We start from the raw sequence: 7,705 nt of genomic DNA, 5'->3' as shown, positions 1-7,705 counted from the left end.
GGAAAAAAAAAAAACAACAACCCACAACACATTAAGACTAAACAACATGCTACTAAACAACCAATGGGTCAACAAAGAAATCAAAAAAATTTAAAAATACCTGAAGACAAATGAAAATGGAAACACAACTTCCCAAAATCTATGGGATGCAGCAAAAGCAGTTTCAAGAGGGAAGTTCATAGCAATACAGGACTACCTCAACAAATAAAATACTCAACCACACAATCTAACTTTACACCTGAAAAAGAACAAACAAAGCCCAAAGTTAGCAGAAGGAAGGAAATAATAAAGACCAGAGCAGAAATAAATGAAAAAGAGACAAAAACAAAAAACAAAAACAAAAACAAAAACAAAACAAACCAAACCAAGACACATACACACAATAGAAAAGATCAGTGAGGGGCGCCTGGATGGTTCAGTCAGTTAAATGTCTGACTCTTGGTTTCAGCTCAGGTCATGATCTCAGGGTCGTAAGATCAAGCCCCGCGTTGGGCTCCATGCTCAGCACGGAATCTGCTTGAGATTCTCTCTCCCCTCCACCCCTACTCCCATTCTCTCTCTCTCAAATAAATAAAATCTTTTAAAAAAAGGAAAGATCAATGAAATGAAAAGCTGGTTTCTGGAAAAGATAAACAAAATTAATAAACCCCTAATCAAACTCATTAAGAAAAAAAAAGAGGGGAGGGGCGCCCCACTGGCTCAGTCAGTGGAGTGTGTGACTCTTGATCTTGGGGTTGTGAGTTCAGGCCCCATGTTGGGCATAGATTACTTAAAAATAAAATCTTAGGGGCTCCTGGGTGGCTCAGTTGTTTAAGTGTCCAACTTTCGGTTTTGGCTCCAGTCATGATCTCAGGTCATGAGATTGAGCCTGGCATTGGGTTCTGCGTTGTGTGTGGAGTCTGCTTAAAATTCTCTCTCTGCCCCTCCCCCCTCCTGTGCTCACGATCTCAGTCTCTCTTTCTAAAATAAAATAAAATAAAATAAAATAAAAATAAACTCAAATGGATTAAAGACTTGAATGTAAGACCCCAAACCATAAAAATCCTAGATGATAACATAGGCAGTAAGCAATTTGACATTGGTCTTAGCAATATGTTTTTTGGACCAGTCTCCTCAGACAAAGACAACTAAAGCTAAAATAAACAAATGGGACTACATCAAACTGAAAAGCTTTTTCACAGTGAAGGAAATCAACAAAATAAAAAGGCACCTTACTGAATGGGAGAAGATATTTGTAAATTGTACATCCAATAAGGGGTTAATATCCAAAATATATTAAGACTCATACAACTTAATATTTAAAAAAACAAACAACTTAATTAAAAAATGGACAGAAGAGAGGCGCCTGGGTGGCTCAGTCGGTTAACTGTTTGCCTTCAGCTCAGGTCATGATCCCAGGGTCCTGGGATCGAGTTCGGCGTCAGGCTCCCTGCTCAGCGGGGAGCCTGCTTCTCCCTCTCCCTTGGCTGCTCCCCCTGCTTGTGCTCTCTCTCTCTCTCTCTCTGTCAAATAAATAAATAAAATCTTTAAAAAATAATAAAAATTAAAAATGGGCCGAAGACATTTTTCTAAAGAATAGACATTTTTCTTTTTCTTTTTCTTTTTTAAGATTTTATTTATTTATTTGACAGAGAGAGACACAGCAAGAGAGGGAACACAAGCAGGGGGAGTGGGAGAGGGAGAAGAAGTCTTCCCGCGGAGCAGGGAGCCCGATGATGCCGGGCTCGATCCCCAGGATCCCAGGACCCTGGGATCATGACCTGAGCTGAAGGCAGACACTTAATGACTGAGCCATCCAGGCGCCCCTATTTTTTTTTTTTTAAGATTTTATTTATTTGACAGAGAGAGACACAGAGAGAGAGGGAACACAAGCAGGGGGGAGCGGGAGAGGGAGAAGCAGGCTTCCTGCTGAGCAGGGAGCCCAATGCGGGGCTTGATCCCAGGACCCTAGGATCATGACTTGAGCTGAAGGCAGACGCTTAACGACTGAGGCACCCAGGCGCCCCAGAATAGACATTTTTCTAAAGAAGACACACAGATGGCCAGCAAGCACCAGAATAAGTGCTCAATGTCATTCACCATCAGGGAAATGCAAATCAAAACCAAATTGAGATATCACCTCACACCTGTCAGATTGGCTGTTATCAAAAAGACAAAACATTACAAGTGTTGGTGAGGATGTGGGGAAAGGGTAACCCTTGTGTGCTGTTGGTGGGAATGTAAATTGGTGCAGGCAATAAAGAAAACAGTGTGGAGGTTCCTCAAAAAATTACAAAAAAAATGAAAACACCAATTCAAAGAGATATCTGCACCCCTATATTCACTGAAGCATTATTTACAATCAAGATATGGAAGCAACCTAAGTCTCCATCAATAAATGAATGGATAAAGAAGATGTGATATGTATATACATATATATACACATACACACACACAATGGAATATTACTCAGCCATACAAAACGAAAACTTGCCATTTGTGACAACATGGATGGACTAAGTGAAATAAGTCAGACAGAGAAAAGCAAATACTATATGATTTCATTTATATGTGGAATCTAAAAAAAAAAACAAATGAACAAACAAAAAACAGAAACAGACTCTTAGGTATAAGAAACAAATTATTGGTTATCAGAATGGGGAGGAGTGGGGGCATGGACAACGCAGGCAGAGGGGTTTAAGAGGTACAAACTTCCAGTTATAAAATAAATAAGTCATGGGGTATAATGTACAGCATAGGGAATATAGTCCAATAATATTGCAATAACTTTGTATGGTGACAGACAGTAACTAGACTTGTCGGGGGATAATGTCATAATGTATAAAAATATAGAAGCACTATGATGTACACCTGAAACTAAAAGGATATTCTATGTCAATGACTGAAGGAAGGAAAGAAGGAAGGGAGGAAGGGAGGAAGGGAGGGAGGGAAGGAGGGAGGGAGGATATTGTTTTGTTTATTTTTACTGCTGAATAGTATTCCATAAATGAACACAGTTCATTTACCCACTCCAATTTGGTCTGTTTCCAACTTTTGGTGATTTTGAATAAAGCAGCTACCAACATTCTTGTACAGCTGTTTGTGTGCATGTAAGTTTTCATTTCTCTAAGGTAAATATCCAGGAGTGGGATTGCTGGGTCATGGCAGTTTTAATTTGCACTTACCCAGTGGCTAATGATGTGGAGCATCTCAGCATGGGCTTATTTGCCATCTGTATATCCTCTTGGATGAAGTGTCTGTTTAACTCTTTTGCCCATTTAAAATTGGTTGGTCCTTTTCTTATTGCTGAGTTTTAAGAATTTTTTGTGTATTCTGGATAAAGGTCTTTTGTCAAATATGTGATTTGTAAATATTCCCTCTCAGCCTATAACTTGTCTATTCATTCCCTTAACAGACACTGCTAATAAATTGATGCAGTCCAGCTTGTCAATTTCTTTTCTTCCCTGGATCATAGTTTTAGCATCATATTTAAGTACTCTTTGACTAACCCCAGGCCATGAAGATTTTCTCCTATGCTTTCTTCCAGACCTTTTATAGTTTTAGGTTTCAGATCTATGATTCATCTTGAGCTAATTTTAGTATAATGCGTGAGGTTTAGGACAAGGTGTTTTTGGTGTTTTGTGGGTTTTTGGTTTTGTTTTGTTTTTGCATATAGGTGTCCAGTTGTTCCAGCCCCATTTGTTGGCAAGTTGTTTGCACCTTTGTCAAAGCCAACTGGCCATATTTGTGTGGGTCTACTTCTGGACTCTATTCTGCTTCACTGATCCACTCACTGTGTCTGTTCCTCAGAACACACTACACTCTTTTTTTCTTTATAATAGCGTTATTTTTTATTTAAAATTTTATTTATGAGAGAGAGAGAGGGCATGGGCACGCACAAGAGTGGCGGGAGGGGCAGAGGGAGAAGGAGAAGCAGACTCCCCACTGAGCAGAGAGCCTAACTCTGGCTCCATCCCAGGACCCCGAGATCATGACCTGAGCCAAAGGCAGACGCTTAACTGACTGAGCCACCTGGGCGCCCCAGAGCACACTATACTCTTGATTTCTGTTGCAAGTTGTGGTGTAGTAAATGCTAAAACCAGACAACATAATTCCTCTGACTTTATTCTTCCTTTTTGAAATTGAACTATCCTAATTTCTCTGCCTTTCCACTTAATTTTACAATCAGCTTGTCTATATCTACAAAAATTCCTGCTGGGGTTGGACTGGAATTATGTTACATCTACAGATCACTTTTATGGGTTGAATTGTGTCCCCGCAAAAGATATGTTGAAGTTCTAACCTGGGCCACATCACCTCAGAATGTGATTTTATTTATTTTATTTTTAAATATTTATTTATTTGAGATAGAGTGCGCAGTGGGGGAGGGTCAGAGGGAGAGAGAGAATCTCAAGCAGACTCCATGCCCAGTGCATGAGACTGACGCGGGGCTCGATCTCACAACCCTGAGATCATGACCGGAGCTGAAATCAAGAGTCTGATGCTTAACCAACTGATCCACCCAGGCGCCCCCTAGAATGTGATTTTATTTGGAACTAGGACCATAGTAGATGTAGTTAAGATGAGATCATAGTGGAGCAGGGTGGGTCCTTAATCCAATACGACCAAGGTCCCTATAAGAGAAGAGACACAGACATACAGAGAGAATGAGTGTGATGAGAGGCAGATATGGAAGCGCTGCAGCTTCAAGCCAAGAACACCAAGGATGTGGGCAAGCCACCAGAAGCTGGAAGAGGCAAGGAAGGATCCTCCACTAGAGGCTTCAGAGACAGTAATCAAATCCTGTGGATTTCGGACCTCTAGCTTCTCCACCTGTGAGACATGAGTTTCTTTTCTTTCCTATTCTTTTTTAAGATTTTATTTGTTCATTTGAGAGTGAGAGAGATCATGAGCGGGGGGAAGGGTAGAGGGAGAAGCAGACTCCCCGCTGAGCAGGGCGCCTGTCGCAGGACTCAATCCCAGGAGCCCAGGATCATGACCTGAGCTGAAGGCAGAGGCTTAACCGACTAAGCCACCCAGGCACCCCTGAGACATGAGTTTCTGCTGTTTTAAGCTACCCAGTTTGTGTGCTTTGTCAGGGCGACCCTAGGAACTGAGCACAATCGGTATGGGGAGAAATGACAGCTTTTCTCTGTTGGGTTTTTCCCATCCATTAACACGGTACGTCCCTCTTTATTTAGATCTTGGTTGCTTTCATCACCATTTTATAGTTTTCAGCATAGACATCCTGTGTATGTTGGATTTATACCCAAGTGTTTCTTGTTTTCCTTCTTTCTTTTTGGATTTTTTTTTTTTTAAGATTTTATTTATTTGAGAGAGAGAGACACAGCGAGAGAGGGAACACAAGCAGGGGGAGTGGGAGAGGGAGAAGCAGGCCACCCGCCGAGCCGGGAGCCCGATGCGGGGCTGGATCCCAGGACCCTGGGATCATGACCTGAGCCGAAGGCAGACGCTTAACGACTGAGCCACCCAGGCGCCCCTTTTTGGATCTATTATAATAGTATTGTCTTTTTAATTCGTTTTCAAGTGTTCATTTCGAGCATAAAGAAATAGGATGGATTTTTGTGTGTTAATCTTGTAACTTGCAGCCATGATGAACTCAGTTATTGTAAGAGTTCTAGAAATCTTTTTTTAAAAGATTTTATTTTAGGGGCGCCTGGGTGGCTCAGTCGTTAAGCGTCTGCCTTTGGCTCAGGTCGTGATCCCAGGGTCCTGGGATCGAGCCCCACATCGGGCTCCCTGCTCCGCGGGAAGCCTGCTTCTCCCTCTCCCACTCCCCCTGCTTGTGTTCCCTCTCTCGCTGTGTCTCTCTCTGTCAAATAAATAAATAAAATCTTTAAAAAAAAAAAAAAAAAGATTTTATTTTACTTATTTTTTTAAAAGATTTTATTTATTTATTTATTTTAAAGATTTTATTTATTTATTTGACAGGTTGAGACACAGTGAGAGGGGGAGTGGGAGAGGGAGAAGAAGGCTCCCGGCCGAGCAGGGAGCCCAATGCGGGGCTCGATCCCAGGACCCTGGGACCATGACCCGAGCCGAAGGCAGATGCTTAACGACTGAGCCACCCAGGCACCCCAAGATTTTATTTATTTATTTGAGAGAGAGAGAGCACAAGCAGTTGGAGGGGCAGAGGGAGAGGGAGAAGCAGACTCCCTGCTGCTCAGAGAGCCCGATGTAGGACTCGATCCCAGGACCCTGGGATCATGACCTGAACCGAAGGCAAATTGCTTAACCAACTGAACCACCCAGGCGCACCTTAAATGCTCTGCTCAGCGGGGAGTCTGCTTCTCCTCTTGTCCCTCCCCCTTGCTCATGCTCTCTCTCTCTCAAATAAATAAATAAAAATCTTTTTAAAAACCTGCAAAAAAAAAAAAAGATTTTATTTTTAACTAATCTCTACACCCAACATGGGGCTCAAACTCACAACCGCAAGATCAAAAATCGCATGCTCTTGCGACTGAGCCAGCCAGGTGCCCTGAGTTCTAGAAATCTTTAGCAGTTCTGATGGCATTTACTCTCTTTGAAAAAATATATATTAATTGCTACAAAACATTCCATGATACTTCACTCTTTAGGTTAGCAATTCCCTCCTGTTGGACATTCACATTGTTTTCTTTTATTATTATTACTATTATTATTAATGATGGAATGAATTTGATTCTGGGACATAAATCCCTGACCTCTTTTCTAACTGTGTGAGAGCAAGGATTCCTAGAAATGGGATTACAGGTCAAAGGGCTGGGCCCTCCTCAAGTACTACACATGGCTCAGCTACTTTCCAGAAAGGTCAAACTAACTCATTCCCATCAGCTACATGTGAGACCACTCAGCGTGCTGAAACATTGCCAGCACTGGGAATTATCATTTTAAAGCTCTTTGCCATTTGATAGGAGAAAGATAGTATTTCCCTTGCACTTTAAAGTAATCCTTTCTAAAATGCCAACTTGTCCCACCCCTGCTAAAAACCTTCCATGGCTCCCTATTACCTTTGGAATAAAGCTGAGACCCCAGCTGACAGGTAAGCGCCCCAATATCAGCTCCCATTTACTCCATTGTCAAATTCTGTGGCTTCCTTTCCCTGTACCTGGCACTACAGCATGGCTGGCTCTTTCTGAAACCCACTGCAAAAGCGCCTTCCCTGCAAGGCTCTGCCCATACTGTCTACTCTGCCCAGAACGCAGGTGTGCTCGCCCTGTCGGCCCCTTCGCAAGGTATCCAAGAGAGGTTGAGCATGTCCGATCTGGAGCCAGACTGACTGCCTTCCAGCCCAGCTCTGCTGTGTGGCCTTGGGAAAGTTATTCAGCCTCTCTGTGCCTGCATTACTGCATTTGTAAGGTGGCAGGAAGAACAGCAGCCACTTCAGAGTGTTGTTGGTAAGGATTCCATGAGTTAATAAAAGTATCAGAACCGTGTCTGGCCCTTTGTAAGTATTAATACATCTTAGCTACTACTATTATTACTGTTATTCATAGCTGCCCCCCCCAACCTGGCCTGTCACCCATGGGAAACAGGCCACATCACTCCTCTCACTCCACTGTGTTGCTTCTTAAATGCATGAGCCTCACGTTTCTCACTGAAATGAAGCTAACAACCCCACACACCCGTTCAGACTCACTGTGATGACTTAAAGGTCTAATAGGTATCCAAGTGCTTTTGAATGTTGTGTATCACTCTGCTGAGGGTTGTCATCTCTGCCCACCCC

Source organism: Halichoerus grypus, chromosome 9 (genome assembly GCF_964656455.1).
Source record: "Halichoerus grypus chromosome 9, mHalGry1.hap1.1, whole genome shotgun sequence".
In the NCBI taxonomy this organism is placed as follows: domain Eukaryota; kingdom Metazoa; phylum Chordata; class Mammalia; order Carnivora; family Phocidae; genus Halichoerus; species Halichoerus grypus.
Note: the sequence above shows the minus strand (reverse complement) of the source record.